The sequence below is a fragment of the Cnephaeus nilssonii genome (genome assembly GCF_951640355.1).
Source record: "Cnephaeus nilssonii genome assembly, chromosome: 14".
Lineage (NCBI taxonomy): Eukaryota > Metazoa > Chordata > Mammalia > Chiroptera > Vespertilionidae > Cnephaeus > Cnephaeus nilssonii.
In genome coordinates this window covers 59,700,158-59,722,049 of record NC_137085.1, presented here as the reverse complement: position 1 = coordinate 59,722,049, position 21,892 = coordinate 59,700,158, and the positions used below count along the sequence as shown (strand labels likewise).

The 21,892-nt window shown below is 38.7% G+C and overlaps 1 protein-coding gene across 4 annotated transcripts in view; it reads right to left on the bottom strand.

The window, feature by feature from the left end:
• Positions 1-21,892, bottom strand: part of ADAMTSL1 (ADAMTS like 1) — an 879,784-nt gene that overhangs the window by 290,392 nt on the left and 567,500 nt on the right. The window lies entirely within an intron of this gene.

Sequence of the window (21,892 nt, the reverse complement as noted above, 5' to 3'; positions counted from 1 at the left end):
AACTACAATGCTAGCCACTGGCTCTAATTAGATAATAAGGAAAGAAAGGCTCTATTTTGTAAATGGTCATTTAAATTGCAGATGCGGATTCAGCTTGCCAAACATGTACTTGCAGTCATGAATGGGCACTCGAATACCAGGCTGCCACTCTCTGAAACACCTCGTTGGTATGCAAAGAGGCACAGCTATACTTTTATTTCTTTCCTGCACACAGCATCTCACTATTTTCAAGGCTCTTCTCTGAGGCTGGCAGCAGCAGAGGGAGAAAGAGTAAGGAAGAATACAGGCTAAAGGAACTCATGCCCAAACATTTGCAAGTTGCTGAAGAGGTTTCAGCATCACAATCTCCATCACAATGAGCAAGTCCTTTACTTAACACCCTGCCTGTGAATGGTATTGTACTAGCTGTTCAAGGGCAAAAGACTGAAGAAGTCAAAGCCAGGCTCTAGCAGGCTTCATAACCTAGAAGTATGGCTGTAAGAGGAGGAGGCAGAGCTGGTGGGAAAGAAAGAGGGTGCAGCTGCTGGGAAAAATTGTATAGAGAGTCCTCAAAAAATTAAAGAAAGGATTACCATAACATCCAGCAATTCCAGGTCTGACTATAACCCTAAAGGGAGTGAATGCAGGGACGTGAACAGATATTTGTAGGCCTACGTTCATAGCAGCATTATTCACAACAGGCAACCCAAGTGTCCATCAGCAGATGAATAAATAAAATATGCTACATACTGTTACATTAAACAGGAGGTCATTAGACTGATGTGGCTCTAATGCCATAGTGGTCTACATAAACAAACAAAATCTAAGCCTGTAAATGCCTCAAGGTTACAAAATCAAAACATTAAGGACAACCAACTAGGCTTTATGCTATTGCCAATCAAATAATTTTCTTTCCTTGCTTCTGCACTTTAAATAAGTCCTTCTCCTGGCTCCTGTCAATGGAGTGCTCCTAACCATTGCATTTTATTTATTTATTTACAATATACAAAATAAATATATTACCAGATTGTAGATACAAGATAATTAGCCATGTACATGCAATAAACAAGAATATTTCAAGAAAAATGATTTTAAGCATAATATTATATGCAATAAACATTAATATTTCAAGGAAAAAAGATTTTAACTATAATAATATTACCAAAACTGTCCTAACATAGTATAATATCACAAAAGTTGTAGGAAATATTAAAAAATCTGCAAATAACAGGATTACTTCTATTATATTCTAAAATATTTTTTCTTTTTTTCTTTCTTTCTCTGTCTCTATTTTTAACCATTGCATTTTAAAAAAAAATTTCTTTATTGATTAAGGTATCACATATTTGTCCTCATCCCCCCATTCCCATCCCACACCCCTCCCCATGCATGCCCCCACCCCCCTGTTGTCCTTAACCACTGGTTAGGCTCATATGGATGCACACAAGTCCTTTGGTTGATCTCTCCCCTTTACCCCCACCCTCAACCATTGCATTTTGATGCTGCTCATTTCTAGTTGACAAGTGCTCAAATTTGTCTTAAAATTTGTAATATGCCTCAGTTTATCTTTTAATAGTTCATACAATGTAAAATTATTCAGGCTTTAAAAAGGAATGGAATTCTGGTGCATAATACAACAGGGATAGATCTTATGCTAAATGAAATAAATGAGCCACAAAGGACAATTATTGCACGATTCAAATTATATAAGATACCTAGGATAGTCAAATTCATAGATACAGAAAGTAGAAAGATAGTTACCAGGGGCTGAGAGAAGGCAGGAATTGGGCGGTATTTCTTAATGGGTATGGCGTTTCCATTTAGGAAGATGCAAAAGTTCTGTAGATGAATGATGGTAATGCTTACACATCCATATCTATGTACTTAATGCCAATGAACTGTATACCTAAAAGTGGTTAAAATGCTAAATTTCATGTTATATTTTATTACAATAAAAAATAGGAGGGAGTAAAGCAACAGATACAAATAATTTACACATAGATGAAATTGGATAAAGAAATACATAAGTAAACATATGCTCTGATTTTTATTATAGTTATGTCATCACTCTACTACCAGTTGTTCCTATGGCCTCCTTCTATCTGGACGTGGACAAAGTGCCCTGGAGATGAATATGAATGATGGCAATGCTTACACATCCCATTCTTCCACTGAGCAAGCATTAAGTGTTATAACGATATTGCATTGTATAGTGTAGTGTAGTATAGAATAGCGTAGTGTAGCGTAGCACAGCACAGCACAGCACAGCACAGCATAGCACAGCATAGCATAGCACAGCAGAGTAGAACAGCTTTGGAGCCAGATGGGTCTGAATTTGAATACAAGCTCTGTTACTTATTAGCTGAGTGACCTTGTCCATGTTACCACATCTCTCGATGCCTTGGTTTCTTCTTCTGTAACATAGTATGAAGCATACCTCCCAATGTTATGAGATTCATTGTGAGAATGCAAATGTTCTTAGAGTTTACTAATGACTACTACTACTCTAACTATAACAAAAAATACAACTGTGCAAGTTGAAGAAATGCAGAAGGAAAGGAAGTGGATGCTAATATATGTTTTTAAAAATTGTTCTCTGCTGTTCTTCAAAACTCAAAAGTGGAATTCTTATTTTTCATAAAAAATTATTATTCATTATTTAAATAACTTAATTGCCCTCTCTGAAGTTGCCCACTGATGTAAGATAAGAGAGGAAAATGAGATTACTCAGAGAGTAGGTATCAAAAATTCAGCGAGAATTCACCATCACAAACACATTGATTGTGCCCTCAGTCGGCCTTCCTGCCACGTCTCAATGTCTGAACTACTTATCTCCATGTATCACACACCTCTCAATGAAGAAGAAAAGTCTTGACAGACTAGATATAATAACAGATTATCTATAGGAACATACTCCTTTATCAATATGAACAACTGAGAATTGTCTGTCTCTATTTGCTTGAATGGGAGAATGAAAGGGTCTTATGGAGTAGATTTGGGGTACAGATGGGGCTGATTTCTCATCAGCCTGGGGAGGGGTGATGGAAGAGGTGAGATGTGAGCTGTCAATTAAAGAATGGCAGCAATACTTTGGAACAATAAAGGCAGGCTGCCAAGTCACCCCAAATCGGAAGCAGACTAGAAGGCTGGCCTGGGGCTTGAATCCAGGTGGGTCCTCATTTTAGAACTGGTACTGTGCTTGCAAACCAGAAACTGATTCCTTACAGCCCCACAAAAATCTTGCTGGAATCCATTAAGACATTGTTTGAACCCTAGTGAACTTTTGGCTGAAGAAGAGAGGAGGCTCATGTTTGCAGCAGAAGGTTCATCTTGTCCTAGTACAAAAAGATTTTAGTATGAACCAAGACAGAGGTTTTCCATGGCTTGTCTATCAGTATTAACTTCTGAGCATTTCCAGGCCATTGGATTCACCCACCAAAGGATGAAAGATGCTGCTCCCTGTCCAGGGAACAGAAGAACCACTCAAGATGTAAGCACTTTCTCATAGACAACAGGCAGAATCATCTCCATTTATTAACCAGGAAGACATTTCCTATGCCTCAGCCCATACTGCCCTGGCCTTGCTACAATTATTAATAATCATAAAGATGTTAGAACTTTAATGCAACTTGCAAAACATTGCCATGATGAATTATTTCCTATTACAGAAAGAGATCTGGGATATTTCTCAGACTGAATCTCTAAAGAACTGAAATTCTGGACTTTTAGAAGTCCTAAATGCCTCTGTCAAATAATTTTGCTGTATTTCATGGAAGCTACATACACTGAATAAAATCTATTTTTAGGTGGACTGAAGGCCTGATTTAGAAATAAACATACAAGAAAATAAAAAAAAATTTGCAAACCTGTCACCATATTTATAGCCATGCATAGCAGCCCTAAGAAGTCCCCAGGGGCCATGACTGTGTCAGTTGATCCATTCCCTGGCCAAGGCTAATAGGCTCAATAGTAGAGACACTTAAACTTGGCCAGATTGTCTCCCCTGGGATTTGAAAACTGACTGGAGACTGAGATAAACAGAATATGGTTGGAGCAAAGTTCTTTTCTGGAGACCCAGGCTCATCTGTAGCTGAGGACCTCAAAGCCGCCCTAGTTCCTATGCCTCACGAAGCCTGGTCCATTAGCTTGTTCCTTGATTCCAGTCACCCAATAAGTGTTTTCTGAACAAATAGCTGAGGTTCCTATCATTGGTCCCTATCCTTTCAATAATCTCCCCTTTTGAATTGAGTGTATTTCTATTGCTTGCAACCACAAGAATCTTAACATAGTAGGGCACATGTATTTTGTCAGGAGGGGAAGTTATTTTTCTACCCTAAAACTACACGTATAGAAGAAAATTGTATTATTTGTATTATTTTGTTATTATTTGTATTTCCAGCATTTTTAAAAGGAGATGGCAAAACCCAAAGGAGTTAGTTTAAGGTTTTGAGAAATCTGGAAGAAAAGAAACAGAAGTGAAAGAGGTAACGCCACGGGAAACCAACACTAAGTCTACAATAGTCTGGATTTGAAAAGCAGTAGGCTTGAAAGATGGCACAAGGCTGGGCTCGAGGGAAAGAAAGATTACATAAGTAAGAGATGTAATTTCAAGAATAAGAACTTCACTTTTTCCTTTTATTATAACCACCTGCACAGATTAAGATTTTATATTTACAGAGCTTAAGATTTACAAAAATTGGAGTGGTTACTCCTAGCCCGATATTTATTCAGCTGTTCTTTTAGGAGCCTTTTATGTGGCGTCCAGTTGATTTAGAACAAATTTTCAGGTGAGTTCCTTTCCCCCAGAAACGTGGCTATATGATCAGCACCCAGAGCAGGTCTTTAGCCAGAGGATAAGACAGAGTAGGAGCAGCCTCACCAATGCTAACCAGGCTTTGCCTTTCTCCTCTTCCTGAGAGAAACTGAGACACCAATGGCTAATAGGGCTCCTAGTTCTTGGCATACTTGCATTATTACAGGCCTAAAAAAATTGCAAACCTGTCACCATATTCATAGCCATGCATAGCAGCCCTATTCAGGGAGGGTTTTTGTGGGAGGGATATCTGATTCTGAGAGGCAGTATGATAAAATGAAAAGCATAGGCTTTAGAATCAGACAGGCCTGGAGTTCAATTCCTAACTCAGCCACTCACAAGATATAAGCCTGGCAAACAAATTGAACGTTTGAAGTTGTACATGAGATCCCTGTGAGGTTTAAAAGGTATATCAAGGGCCTGGCATGGTTAATATTCAATATATGGGGTTGGTTATTTTATTATTCTTATCATTACCGTGATGATAACTTTGACTCTTTCTCCTTCCCCTGAGAAATGCCTAGCCTACACATCCTTTGGGGAAGGGTCAGAAATGCGAATAGCTACAGAGTCCAGGCTGTGTAGGTAACGATGTAGGTTTGTAAGTGTTTACACTGTCTCAAGCCACAGCGACTATTCAGCTCTATCAAATGATTGCTGTGTTGAGGTGCAGACCAAATATTGCAGATCTGATTTTTTAAAAGGATATGTTGTAAATCTGAATTGTTACTAGAAATATTATTTTTAAATGCTAGCAACTAATTCAAAATTTTACAAAAGCACACCCTATGTGTACAGAACAAACGTAGTCAGTGGGATGTATTTAGCTGGTTGGTTGCGAGTTTGCAACCTCTGCTTTAGAGCCATGAAAGTCATCTGGGGAGAAAGCTAAAAAACGACTCTGAATTACAGAGAGAAACCTGAAGACTAGTTGGGGAAACCATAGGAGGCTAGACCTACGTAGCCTTAATGAAGACATTCTACATATACGTTGCCTAAGAGGGTATGTGCTAAATGAGCATAAACATATTTCTCTGGACTAAAGCAAAAGCCCGTGTACGAAAGGACTCGGTGCTCCTCTATGCTACCCCTTCCAAACATCCCTGGCTCCAGCACCCACCACATGTGGCTACAGCTGACCCACGACACACTGTGGGGAAGGGAAATGCAGGGGCCAAAAGAGCTGCCCCTGTTTCATCACTGAGGGTGCCTTTGCCTTAACTAGCCAGATTATATCCTTTACCCAAGCAAAGTAAGTGCTTGCTACCCCTATTCAAGAAAAGGGAAGCCCGGCTGGCATGATTCAGTGGTTGAGTGTTAACCTATGAACCAGCAGGTCATGGTTTGATTCCCAGTCAGGGCACATGCCCAGGTTGCGGGCGCGATCCCCAGTGTGGGGCGTGTAGGAGGCAGCCAATCAATGATTCTCTCTCAACAATGCTGTTTCTATCTCTCTCTCCCTCTCCCTCTCCCTTTCTCCCTGAAATCAATAATAATTTTTTTAAAAAAAGTAGCCGAAACCGGTTTGGCTCAGTGGATAGAGCGTTGGTCTGCGGACTGAAAGGTCCCAGGTTCAATTCAGGTGAAGGGCATGTACCTTGGTTGCGGGCACATCCCCAGTAGGGGGTGTGCAGGAGGCAGCTGGTCGATGTTTCTCTCTCATCAATGTTTCTAACTCTCTATCCCTCTCCCTTCCTCTCTGTAAAAAATCAATAAAATATATTTAAAAAAAAAAAAGTAAAGAGAAAATACACCCGAGCTAGATCACATAAAAATCAAGAGTGGAAATGGCTGCATAGACATCATATCACGTAGCTCAATAAAAGACCATTGTGTAGATGGATGAATAAACAAATTAACATATCTTTCTGTCAATCAACAGCAATACTGAGCTTTCTGCCTGAGGAGCTGAGAGTCACCCAATGGGAAGAATTTCTCCCCACCAGGAGAACCTAGAGGACAGATAGGAAGACAGCAGTCAAGTACAGTTGAGAACTAGAAAAACAAAACACTGGCTATGTTCTTTCATTTTAACATGTTTGGCTACTTATTCCTCAGCTTCCAGATGCCCTCCCCCTTTCTGTGAAATATTTGTTTGTTTCTTTAAATCACCTGTCTCTACTAGCAAAGAAACTAAACTGGCACTTGAGCGCAGGTATGCACCTAGTGCACGTGGGCTAGCCAGCCACCGGCTCCTGCCACTGTGTGATCACTCCTGCTTGCGGGTGCAGCAGGTCTGTGCTTGGCATTTCTGCAGGAATGGAAATGGTGTACGTTGTTTCTTAGAATGTTTGTTGTTGGCAAGTTTCTTCACTTGTATTTTCTTGTATAGGACACCTATTTTTAATGGAATGCTCTGTGATAATTTAGCCTCAAAGGAGGAGAATCTAGCTCAAGGACTAAAATGTACTTAGTAATGGTGAAAGAGACCAACAAAATGAACAAATAATCCAAATCAAGAGAAAATAACTTAAACTCCTCTTAAAGGTTCTTAAAAACACGCATACAAAAAGCATTTGCACTTAGTACAGATTAAAGAGCACGGGACTTGGCGCCGAAAGAGCTGAATTTGTGTCTTCTTGGCTTTTCAACTTGCTAGTGAGAGACCTTGAGTACCTGCTCCTAGGTTTAGGGTCTTCAGAAATAGAATGAGGAGACTCAGCTGGTGATCTCCGAGGTCCCTTCAAAGCCATTATTCTGTGACTAGAGGTCCGGTGCATGAAATTTGTGCACAGGTAGGGTCCCTAGGCCTGGCTGGTCATCAGGGCCAATCTGTGGGGTGACCGGTGGGGCAATCAGGGGGCCCCCGCTGGCACCTGCCTTGGTCAGCTAGTGCTGCCCGCTGGCCGGCCCCGCCTCCCAATGCCTGGTGCTGCTGGTCACCTCCCTCTGTGGGGCGACTGGCGGGGTGATGAGGGGGTGTGCTGCTGGCACCCACCTTGGCTGGCCTGGGGGCAGCTCCTTCATTAAGCATCTGCCCCCTGGTGGTCAGTGCGCATCATAGCAACGGGTCGTTCTGTAGGTCATTACGCCATTCAGTCAATTTGCATATTAGGCTTTTATTATATAGGATTAGCTTTGAAAGAGGTTCAAAGTATCTCCAGAGGCCTCTGAATTTGTCTTGGCATCTCTGTTCTATTAACCACACGGATCAATGCTTGCTTTTCTCTCTAGATGTCTCAGGTTCTTAAGTGTTTTCTTGGATCACAAGTAGTGAACCCACAGCAAAAACACTTTGTTCCTTCTTGATTTGAGCTCCTCAGGGGAGTCTAACAAAAAGGCAATAGAAAGGACAGGTGGGGTTTATTATACTAATTTTAGGTGCTTGGTAGATTTTCTTGATGCTGGCAAGAGGCCCTTCCTCAGCGTGTTCCAGGAGAGAATTTGGCAACCATGAAATGTATTAGAACGTGGGTAAAATTATGTTCATGGCTCAAAATCTGGAAGGTACCTGATGCTTTAAATTGTTTTTATTAAAATTTTGACAATGAAAGTAGCTACATTTAAAATGATCATCCCTTAGAAATATGCCAATGAGCCAATGTATAATTACTTACTAATTGTTTTTCATTTTTGGATTTGATTTTTAACATGTTAAAATAATTATATGAAGTGACTTAAGATACCCAATTTGAAAAAGGCTTTCTCAATTCTACTTTATCATGTTAATTAAACAATTTTATTTTTAAACCTAAAGCAAAGTTTCAAATCTTTCATATTTCTGATACATTTAAACCTTTCATTTTAAGTTTCTGGGAAGACTAGCATTTTATGGCCCCAAACTTGATAACTACATTAATTATGGAGTTAGTTGAACTAATTAGAAATATGTCTGAAAGATCATCTAATTTAACCATGGAACATCCTGAAGGAGTAAACCAGTGGTCGGCAAACTCATTAGTCAACAGAGCCAAATATCAACAGTACAATTGAAATTTCTTTTGAGAGCCAAATTTTTTAAACTTAAACTTCTTCTAACGCCACTTCTTCAAAATAGACTCGCCCAGGCCATGGTATTTTGTGGAAGAGCTACACTCAAGGGGCCAAAGAGCCGCATGTGGCTCGCGAGCTGCAGTTTGCCGACCACTGGAGTAAACCATTTCCAGATCCATTTGAATATATACAGTTAGGAAAGCAACTACATCACACTGGAATACTGATTGATACTTATGGCCTTTGGAAACCTTGCATTTTGCTAGTTTAATCCAACCTTCAGCAATGAGAGTTCATCCAGAGAATCTGGTTGATATAGTGAGCAAACCAACAGCTATCTTGATGGAGAAGGTTCTGGGTAGATCTGCACCACCTCCTAAGCCAAGTAAGTCAAGAACTACAAATTGGTAGTTACACAATAGTCCCAGGGATGTGAAGTACAGCATAGGGAATATAGTCAATAATATTGGAATAACTATGTATGGTGCCAGGTGGGTACTTAAAATATTTGGCAACCACTTTGTGGCAACCACAATTGTGATTGTCTAATCACAATGCTGTACACCTGAAACTAATGCAATATAATATTGAATGTAATCTTTAATTGAAAAATAAAATAAAAAAAGAAACACACACACGAGTGGATGGCAAGAGATCCCAACTTCTAAATTATTTCTGGCCTAGTATTGTAAAACAACAACAACAACAACAACAAAAATTAAACTCACATAAATGGACTTTGTTTCATAGCCTGAAGGAAATGAGAACAAGGCCCAAATAGATGAAACAATTAAAAAGATATTTAGGATGAGTAATTTAAGTGATTTAGAGAGAGATCAGTCATTAAGAGATAAAAAGTCAACAGAGAGATTTATTAATTCGTTGATTCATGCATGCAACAGTCTTAATACACAACTCAACATAAAGAAACTAAAGATGAGTAAAATATGGTCTCTGCCAGTAAGGACATCTCAATCTACTGGGCTAGATGGTCATGAAAATGAACATAAGACAAAGGAAACCAGAGAAAAATAGGTGCAAGAGATGGAATTGAATATTAGTTCCCCCGGGGAGTCTCACTGAAAAGCTGTGCCTTTGGGGGAAGAGGGAGACCTGAGGGCTGGACAGGAAAGCCTTCCAACTTCCCCAGAACCAAACTACAGTGTCGTCCTATCGGCTTCAACTGAGTCCTGTACTTAGGGTTGCATTCCTAGTGTTTAGCATAATGTCTCGCAATAAATGCTCAATAAATATCTGTTGAATGAATGAACCTACAGTACTTAATCTCTATAAACCTCCCTTTCCTCCTCTAAAAAAATGATAACAATCCCAAATGGATTAATGTGAGGATTAAAGGAGACAACATATGTAAAATGCTCACCTAGTACAGTGCCTGGCACACAAGTGCTCAATAAAGATCAGATATTATTATTAGGCATTATTACCTCTATTTTTTACAGATTAAAAAAAATGAGGCTTAAAGAACTCAATAGTCCATGATCACACAGTAAGTTTAGAAGTCAGACTTCAAACTGAATCCAAAACTCAAGCTCTTTCTCCATCTCGTGCTGCTGCTGATTATATGGAGTTACTTGAGTTTGAGCCCCATAGCACTAAGACTGTAGGCTTCTTGAAGACAGGGAACATGACATTTACTTTCATATCCTTATAGAGTCCAATTCAGTACCACATGGCAGCCCTATTTTAAAAATTGACTGAAACTATCTGGGTTTCAAATATCTCAAATATAAAATGGTAAGATTAAATTGCAATATTTCAAATTCCCTTTTCTGTTTTAAAACCGTCTTCTGTGAAATCACTCAATGAATGAAGTGCAGAGTTAATATATAATGTGGCTAAATAAATAATGCTTTGTTGAGCATTTACTATACTTGGGAAAAGACCTCTCAAACTCAAACTTACTTTCCTTAAAAAGAAAAGGAGAGGTGTTCAATTTCCCGCCTGATAGCACTATCCATCCATTCAGCATATATTCATTAAAGATCTATTGTGTGCTAGTTTCCAATCACTTTTAATCATACAAATACTTAGGGTCAGAAATGACTTCTTAGAACATAATAAATGAAGGGGACACTCAACTAGACTAATGGGTTAGTCACATTAACTTTGTCAAAGAGTGAGATCAGGCCACTCTCAGGGCTAACACAGTCTTTAATTTAGTCCACAGACTCTGTACTTCATTTAAAAGACAACTTTCTTGAAATAAAATTCACATGTTATACAATATATGCATTTAAAGTATACAATTCAATGGTTTTAGTAGATTCAACTTCATGAATTATTTCAACAGCACTCTTTTGACCTCAATAAATATGATAAGTCACCAACCCTCTTACTATCTTCTCATAACATGGGCCCTGACAACTTCTCTCTCTTCACATCCTTTCTTCAATTTCAGGAACTAAATGGTTTTTTTCAGCTTTCTCTTTCTCTGAATATTTTTGATCCCAGGTTTTAGTTAAACTGGCCTATGATTTACCACAGTCTAACTTTCTCCCACTGTGACTCCTACACACTACATACATACATATATATGTATATATATATATATATGAAAATATAAATATATAAATGTTTGTACTATATGCAAATAAACAGGGATGCATGCTATTGTGGGTTGAATTGTGTCTCCCAAAAAGATATGTTGAAGTTCTAACCCACTGTACCTGTGAATGTGATCTCATTTGGAAAGAGGGTCTTTGTAGACATAATCAAGTTAAGATGAGGTTTTACTTAGTTAGGTTGGGCTCCAATGCAATACCTCTGTTTTCTTATAAGAAGAGAAAAGAGAGACACTGGCAGGAAAGTGTCATGTAAAGACATAGCGATGCAGACACAGAGGGAAGTTGGCCCCGTGAAGATGAAGTAGAGACTTGATACTTCCAACTAGAAGCTAAAACGAGGCAAAGAAAGTGTTTAGCGAGAGTCCCAGAGGAAGCATGGCTCTGAAGACACACTTATTTTGTACATGTGACCCCCAGCATGTGAGAGAATACATGTCTGTTGTTTTAAGTCATCCCACATGTAAAGAAATGTGGGTTTTCTTTACCCTGAACCAAAAGAAGGTGACTGGAATGATTCAAGCAGATAAGACATAAGGTAAATCTGCATTTTAGAAAAAACATCCTGTTTACAGTGAAGAGAATACAGCATAGTGACTACAGTGTGTACTTGATTGATTAGGGTGAGGAAATGTGGTTTAGGGAAGATAGTATACTTTCCTTTATACTTGTCAGATATTCCCTCAGAGGTTAAGTTCTGAGAGGGTAGGGACTGTGCATTTTTCTGTTCACTCTTGTATTTTAAGAATCTAGTACACTGCTAATCCCTAAGTAAATATTTGTTAACTAAATGAATGAATGAATTCATTCCTAATAAAGGTATCATTCCTGACGGAAGAGATCTTATTCTACTTTGTATCCTCAGTACCCATCACAGAGCAGATTGTTGAGAGAATAAACAATGTTTAGAAACTAATATGCCAAAATTCAACTGTACTTCATTTCATCTTTACAGTATCAAGCAAAGAGGGTAAAAGAAAGACTGTGCATTAAATCTTTTAAGCAACACAGGCTTCCATGTGGAATTAGATTACAAAACACAGGAGGAAAAATGGCCAACTCCTTGTTTCTGACATCACCACCTTTAGAATAACTGGTAGACATTTGATACTAGTGACTCAGGTCACAGACAGAGATGGAGAAATAATCATTCCATTCAATTCCTTTCAAACTACTCACCACAGAAATTATTAAAAATGGAAAGACCTTCTTTGTTAAAAGTATGGTTCATTTTAATGTTTCCACAGTACTAACATCAAAACTCCATGATCCAATTTATTGCTTATTACTTTATTGTATTATTCATTTAAAAACAATATTATATAATTACTTGAAAGGAATTCTCCTTTTCCTTTTTTGAAATGTTTTATTTTCTGAAATAGCAATAAGTAATATTACAAATATGCAGATTCATTACAAAACAGCTGGTTTATAATTTTACTTGGTCTTTTTCATCAATGTATATTAGCTATCAATTGATGAGTTTCATTAATTATAAAAATAAAACACACTATTCTGTATTTGGCTTCAAAGTAATCTCAAAATTACTTTTAACAGCAGCACATATTCTATCTATAAATTTATGCTTTTCTCTCTCTCTCCATGTATATATATAAGACAGAAACCAGCTTTGTGCTTTACAACAAATATAAATGGGGCAATTTGGATAATGAAAATAAATGAATAGCAGCAGTACTAATAGAGCTGATCCTACTTGTGATGGCTCATTAACTCTACAGGATGCAATTCTCCACTGGATCAGGGGTTAATAATGACACATCATGGAGCTATTAGCAAAGGAAAGTTTCAATAGGAAATTAACAGAAGGTCTGTTCATTCATTGAGAAGCCAATATCCACTTTTGAATGTATAACCACATTAAACCATCACTCAAAAAGGCCATAAAGAGGAACAGTCAAAGAAAAGAAGTAATTTGGGTACTACTACTATTACTACAAGCTAGTATTTATCAAGCTCATAGTAAGCACTTTAATGCATTTGGTTACGTAACCCTCACAAGAATCCTCAGGTAGTTACAAATATTAACCATATTTTGAAGACGAGGAGACTGATGCCTAAGACCTTGCTCAAAGTCACCTATCAATGAGTGGTAGTGCTTAGATTCCAAACAGGTAGTGTGGCTATAGAGTCTTTGCTCCTAATTATGCATATTGCCTTCCTCGCTCTACCTTGTCTCCAACCTTCCCTACTCTAGAAAAATAATGAGCAAATAAAAATCCCAGTGTTTTAGTCTGAGTTGCTAGTGATGGGGAGAGAAACCAATACAACAATCCTCTGGGGACAATGATCAGATCCCAAGAGGGAGGGAAAGGAGAGACTATGGTTTGAAAAGATATATTCACTAAACCTATTGTTTTTATATGTAAATGACAGAGTTAAAGCTGGGCAAAATTTTGTCCCATGGGTGCTGCTGAAGAAATAATGTAGGGGCAGAGTTAAAAAGTGTTGATGAACATTGGCATCCTCTGACCTTGAGTCTGCCGATTAGCTGCAAGGTCTGGGAAAATGGCACAACCTGGTACAACAATATTTCCTGTGGCTGGACTAGATGATCTCAAAGGTAGTGCTTTCCAAATGCTGCGAAACACGATTAGTGACAATTTCTGTGCTCTGGGGAAAAAAGTAAATAAGTACAGCGTAGCAACTTTCTCATTAGGCAGACTATATCCAATGTAAAGGATTGTTCTTTATGCTGAAATCAGGCTCTCACTACTTTCTTGTCAACATTTCAATAACAAAATGATGATGGTGAAAGTACTTAGTAGAGGTCTTTTTATTTTCCAATGTCCTTACTTAGCAGAATAAGTTGGTAACTTTATCTCATTCTATAAACTTTTTTGAATTGTTACAGGGTTATGAAATCCCACACTGGGAACCACTACTTTAATATATTTTGGAACTCAAAATGTTCAGGCCTTTTTTATATGTGCACAACACTTTAGAGTTTTTTTAAGCATTTACATATGATTATCTCTTTTGCTGTTTTATAGTTTATGAGACAGTCTCATTTTTCAGAGATTGAAAAACAGAATTTAGGAAGGTTAAGTAACTTGGTCAAGATGACAGATTATTAGAAGAGCAGCCAGATTCCAATCTGTGTCATTTGGCTTTAAATCCTGTCTGCCTTTCAATCTATAAGTGGTTCATAAATCGGGCCATACAGAAGGGTCATAGGGTGAGTGTTCTAAAAACACAGAACTAATGAATCTGATTTCTGGGGGATGGGGTGAAGTTTTAACAGTTCTCCAGGAGGTATGCAGACGTGTTTGGGGACCACTACTCAACACCAAACACTACTCTGTCCACCCAACCTCAGTAGGAGGACATACAGAACTGGGTGTCTCTGGGCAAGTCCTATAATCTGTCTGAGCCTCAGTTCTCCATCTCTGAGATGAGGATAATGCTGCCTAATCAGTAGAGTTGTAAGTATTAGAAAAAATATTTGTAGAGGTCCAAGATATGGTAGTCACTCAAAATTGGAAGCTATTTGTCCCAAAAAACAAAAGTCCAGGACCAGACAGCTTCAATAGTGAATTCTACCAATCATTTAAAGGAGAATTAATACCAATCCTTCTCCAACTCTTCCAAAAAATAGGCAAGGGAACACTTCCAAACTCATTTTACAAGGCAAGATTACCCTGATACCCAAACCAGACAAAAATGCTACAAAAAAAGAAAATTACAGGCCAATACCTCTGATGAACATAGATGAAAAGATGGTCAGTGAAATAATAAACTGAATTTAACAATACAGTTAAAAGGATCATACGTCATGATCAAGTGGGATTTATTACAGGGATGCAGAGATGGTTCAGCAACCACAAATCAATCAATGTGATACACCACATTAACAAAATGAAAGATAAAAATCATGTGAGCATCACAATAGATGCAGAAAAAGCATTTACAAAATTCAACATTCATTTATTATAAAAATGCTCAACTAAGTGGGTAAAGAAGAAATATACCTCAACATAAATAAAGGTCATAGATGACAAGCCCACAGCTAATGTCATACTTAATGGTGAAAAGCTGAAAGCATTTCCTCTAAGATCAGGAAACAGACAAGGATGCACATTCTTGCCACGTTTATTCAACATATTACTGGAAATCCTAGCTAGAGGATTTAAGCAAGAAAAAGAATTAAAAATGTATCCAAATCTAAAAGAAAGAAGGAAAACTATCACTATTTGCCAATGACATATTATATATAGAAAATTCTAAAGACTCCAGCAAAAACTGTTAGAACTAATAAATGAATCCAGTAAAGTTGCAGAATACAAAATTAATATAGAAAAATCTATACACTAATAACAAACTACCAGAAAGAAATATTAAGAAAACAATCCCATTTACAACTGCATCAAAAAGAATAAAATACCTAGAAAAAAATATACCTAAGGAGGTGAAAATCCTGAACACTGGAAACTATAAGACCTTACTCAAAATACTTAAAGATGGAACAAATTAATGGGAAAGATATTTTGTGCTCATAGATTGAAAGAATTAATATTGTTAAAATGTCCATACTACCTAAAGTGATCTATGGATTCAATACAATCTCTATCAAAATTACAATAGAAGTTTTCTCAAAAATAGAACAAACAAGCCTAAAATTTGTATGGAACCAGAAAAGACCGTGAATAGCCAAAGCAATATTGAGAAAGAAGAACAAACCTTGAGGCAGCATATTCCCTGATTTCAAACTATATTACCAAGCAATAATAATACAAAGTATGATACTGGCATAAAAACAGACACATAGATCAATGGAACAGAATAGAAAGCCCAGAAATAAACCCTCATAAATACAGTCAACTAATTTACAACAGAAGAGGCAAGAATATATAATGTGGAGAGGACAGTCTCTTCAATAAATGGGGTTGGGAAAACTGGACAGCCATATGCAAAAGAATGAAACTGGACTGTGTCTTACACCATATACAACCCCCACCCCTAAAAATGGATGAAAGACTTGAATGTAAGACCTAAAACCATAAAACTAGAAGAAAACATAGGGGAAAAGCTCATTGACATTGGTCTTGGTGATGATATTTTGGATTTGACACCGAAAGCAAAGGCAATGAAAGCAAAAATAAACTAGCGGGGCTATTTCAAACTAAAAAGAGTCTGCACAGCAAAGGAAACCATCATTAAATGAAAAGGCAGCCTACAGAATGGGAGACAATATTTTCAAATCATATATTTGATTAAGGTAAATATTCAAAATATATCAAGAATTCATACAAATCAATAGCAAAAAAAACAAACAATATGATTGAAAAATGAGCAGAGTAGTTGCACAGACATTTTTCCAAAGAAAACATGCAAATGGCAAACATGTACATGAAAACGTGCTCAACACAAGAAGTGTTGGCAAAGATGTGGAGCAAAGGGAACCTTTATGCACTATTTGTGGAATGTGAATTGATGCAACCACTATGGAAAACAGTATGGAGGTTGCTAGAGGTGGGTGGGGTGGGGCAAAAATGGATAAAGGTGGTCAAAAGGTACAAACTTCTACTTATAAAATAAGTAAATTCTGGGGATGTAATGTATAGCATGGTGATTATAGCTAACAATACTTGATCATATTTTAAAAGTTGCTCAGAGAGTAGATCTTAAAATTCTCATCACAAGAAAAACAAATGTGTAACTATGTGTGGTGATGAATTACCTAGATTTATTGTGGTGATCATTTTGCAACATGTACATTTATGGAATCATTATGTTGTACATCTGAAACTAATATAATGTTACTAGAGGCGAGGTGCACGAATTTGTGCACGGGTGGGGTCCCTCGGCCTGGCCACGATTGGCGCAGATTTGGGCCGTCTTGCCCACTCCCAATCGACTGGACACCAGCAGCAAGCTAACCTACCAGTCGTAGTGTGTGCCCCTTGGTGGTCAGTGCACGTCATAGCAACTGGTTGAGCGGTTGACCAAATGGTCAACCAATAGGTCGGACCCTTAGCATATTACACTTTTACTATATAGGATCCTACCTAATAATAGACAAATATGCAAATTGACCATACCTACAAAACACCCACAAGCCACGCCCACAAGCCACACCCATCATCCAATCAGAGCGAGTATGCAAATGAACCCAAACCAAGATGGCTACAGCCACAGAGAGCAAGGTTTCCTAGGTAACAGAGGAAGCCAAGCTTTCTGCCTGCCCTTGCCAGGCCTAAGCCTCCACTCAAGCTACAAAGTTTCAATTATAGAAGGTAAACAAATTCAAACAAATGGCGGCAGAATGGAGCTTGAGAGAGCAGGCCAGGGTTGCCGCCAGCAACAGGGGAAGCAAAGCTTTCCGCACACCCTGGCCGGGCCCACCCACTTAAGGCAACAAAGTTTCAATTATAACCACAACACAAATGGCTGCCGGCCTCGGAGGGAGCCCCAGGCTTGGCTCCGCTCCAGGCTACAAAGTTTCAATTGTAGAAGGAAAATAAATTCCAGATACCAGGGCCTCTGCTTGGGTTGCCAGGGGGCGTGGCTGGCCTACAAACCACCACAGGCCCCTCGCTCAGGCCACCCCACTCCCCAAGGGAACCCCCACCTGATCCAGGACACCCTTCAGGGCAAACCAGCTGGCCCCCACCCGTGCACCAGGCCTCTATTCTATCTAATAAAAGAGTAATATACAGATTGATCATCATTGCAACACACAATATAGCTGCCCCCATGTGGTCAAAGATCCTGCCCCCATGTGGACACAAGATGGCCACCACAAGATGGCCAGCAGGAGAGGGCAGTTGGGAGGCACCCGGCCTGCAAGGGAGGGCAGTTGAGAAGGACCAGGCCTGCAAGGGAGGGCAGTTGGAGGTGATCAACCCTGCAGGACAGGGCAGTTAGGGGTGACCAGGTCGGCAGAGGAGGGAAGTTGGGGGCAAACAGGCTGGCAGCAGAGTGGTTACAGGGTGAACAGGCTGGCAGGCAGAAGCGGTTAGGGGCAATCAGGAAGGCAGGCAGGCAAGCAGTTGGGAGCCAGCAGTCCTGGATTGTGGGAGGGATGTCCGACTGCCCGTTTAAACGGGCAGTCGGACATCCCTTGAGGGGTCCCAGATTGGAGAGGGTACAGGCTGGGCTGAGGGACAACTCCCCTCCGTGCACGAATTTCGTGCACCGGGCCTCTAGTATGTCAATAAAAACAAAATGGGAGGTATTTTACTGTCTAGAATGATTTTCTGAATAAGAATAAGGTATAAATTATAAATAGTAATGATTCTTTAATGTTCCTGAAGCACATTCACAACAAATATAAGTAATACACTCATTCATGACCCTGGATATCTCTTCGCCTCAATTTCTTCTGCTGTGAAATAGCTATATCTGTTCATTGCTAAAGTGTCAAAAAGGCTAAGATTCCACAGTTTTGGTTGTGTTAAAAGCCCAATTTTGAAAAAGTGGTTCTCAGTTGAGTATTAAACAGGTATAATTGAAATAATTGGTGCTTATAAATGACAAATATCTATAATTATGCTGTCATTTTCTATCAATGTCAGACTATGTCCAAAGCTAAATGCTTGCTTCTTTACAGTTTATAATTTATATCTGCTTAGCCTCAAAAAAAAAATTGAAACAATATTCAAATGAAGAAATGTAAGATATCAAATGCCCCTGAAGTAATTACTAACACTCAGGAATATCTGCCTCCAGATTTTGTTCTATGTGTAGTTACACAAACACATGTGTTTTATTTATTTGTTTGTTTCTTTATTTATTAACACATGTATTTTACCATGGTATTCTTCAAGTACTACTATCAAATGTCAACAGGTCAACTGTCTTTCATATTTATTATACTCTTACAAAGAATCCCAACAAACAAACAAACAGCCTGGTATAATTTTCCCATAAGCTTCATCTGTGCTAATTTATGAGTGTGTTCAATCACTTACTGTTTATAAAAGAAACACTGTGTTATATACTCCTTCAAAAATGTCTAAGGCAAGTTACAAAAAATTATAAGACTAAAATAAAACCAGAAAGAGCAAAAAATGGGGTAGAAATGGAAGAGATGGAAAAATAGGGCAGGTAAATGAATTTTTCAGGGAACTAGGAAAAGCTGTTTATAAAAACTGCATATTTAAGTCAGCATTAAGATTTTTGACTGTTTAAAAATATGAAAACATGTTTTTTTCTTAATAATTCTTACCAAAGACTGAACATACTAATTACCACTAAACAGATAACATTTAAATAAAGGACGTTTTTAAATTCTTTTGAGGTAGCAATATTCTACCTCAAAATTCTACCTTTATTCCACAGTCATCTTGCTGTTTTCTATTCCTTTCTTTGTTTTATAGAATTCAAGCAGGTTTTAATAATGAAAACACAAGACTATTATGGTAATGGGAGCAAGGATTAAAAATTGCGTCCATTATCAATTTATATCAGTTGTAGTTTTTGATCCCCTGAGCATGATTGATTTTATGTATTGCTTTGTACCCTCCACCCTAGTTATAATCAAAATGAAAACGCCTTCCTGGCCTGAGACTTAGTTTCCTCTCTGCTCCTGCTGTCACTGCCCTGGTTGAGGTTCCTGCTTGCCTTCACCTTGGCTGCTCAGAGCATCCTTTTCAGCTGCTCACTTTGCCTCCAGGGCCTTCCCTTTCAAGTATCCAATAAATGCAACTATATTAATTTTTCTAAAGCTGAGCTTCGATTATGTCTTTTCTGTACTAGCACTCTTTCCTGCCCGCTCACTTTATGAGAGTCCTGTGTGTATCCTCGATTTCCTCCCCAACTCTCTTCTCCCGGTGTACCTGGGGACACCCTGCTCCCTAGCCAAGAGGCTTGTTAGTGACTAAATGAAATCTGTGTTTTTCATCGCCATTCATCGCCTCTGATAAGACAAATGAAGACAATAATAATAACTGAATATGATTACTATGTATGTCACAATTCTTTACAGATATTATATAGTTTACATTCTCCTCTAAATCTAACAAGTCACACTCATAAGAATCTAAGTTAAGGAGGTATGCTTATATTTATAACTAAAAGTCCAGCACTATCATTTCATATTTACTATATATAAAATTTATTCTTTTTGCTGCTGATATAAGATTTCCTTTCAGTTGCCAAGGTAAACGAGGCCAGCTGGCAGGATTAGACTAGGGGAAAGACATACCACGTTGAACTCCCAGGCAAACAGAAACAAATGAAACCTAGTTTACTGACCTGTCTTGTTTATTTTGGTTCATTCGTCAGCATAATATAGCACAAACAACTTTAAAGTAGATATCAGGAGACCTGGAGTTTAGTCCCATTTCTGCCATGCCCAACTATGTAACTTTCAGCAAATCATACAACTTTTCTGGTCCTCATTTTTTCATTTACAAAATTGGAATCTGTCTTGCTTTATTCAAACAATATACATGCATAAGGAATTATTACTATTTTATTTGCCATTCCCTACAACATAGCTCCTTTTCTATATGCTTTTCAATTCTCTATTAGTCCCAAAGCTTTTATGGACCCCACTAGAGGCCCGGTGGGGGTGTGTGTGTCCCTCAGCCCAGCCTGTACCCTCTCCAATCTGGGACCCCTTGAGGGATGTCCCCATTTAGGCCTGATCCCGGATGTCCCCATTTAGGCCTGATCCCGGGCAGTCAGACATCCCTTTCACAATCTAGGACTGCTGGCTCCCAACTGCTCGCCTGCCTGCCTTCCTGATTGCCCCTAACTGCTTCTGCCTGCCAGCCTGATCACCCCCTAACCACTCCCCTGCCAGCCTGACTGATGCCTAACTGCTCCCCTGCCAGCCTGATTGCCCCCAACTTCCCTCCTCTGCTGGCCTGGTCACCCCTAACTGCCCTCCTCTGCAGGCTTGATCGCCCCCAACTGCCCTCCCCTGCTGGCCTGATCGCCCACAACTGCCCTCCCTTGCAGACCTGGTCCCTCCCAACTGCCCTCCCCTGCTGGCCATCTTGTGGCGGCCATCTTGTGTCCACATGGGGGCAGCCATCTTGTGTGTTGGAGTGATGGTCAATTTGCATATCACTCTTCTATTAGATAGGATAATTTCATTTCAATAACATTGAGAATTCTAGAGAAGGAAGCAAACACCAAATACAAAAAATGATGTTCAAATATATTGCCTTTTAGATTAGATAAACTTATAGGCCTTTCTTAGCTTTAAAATAGTAAGATTCTATATTCAAATTTATATCTTAATTTTACATATTTCTTGTATATAAGGAAAACTTCAGAGATATAAACAACACCCCCATCTCCTGAGAAGTGTTTAGCCATGCCAACATGTCCCTGTCTCAGGATTCTAGACCTCATGAAGGTTTAGACTATGTTTCCCTCCCATGGACATGATACCTTGCAGGCCACCCCACATCTCTTGTAGTAATTCACATTACAGTTATTCCTTTTGTATCTGAATATAGATTTAAGTTTTAAATAAACTTGCGAATTTGAAACAACAAATGATTAAGACATATTTTATGTTAATTCTTGTATTGCTAGTTGTGATATTAGAGATTCTGAAGAGAGAAAAATCCCACCCATGTCTTCCTGGGAGGGAGAGATAAAGGTTCTC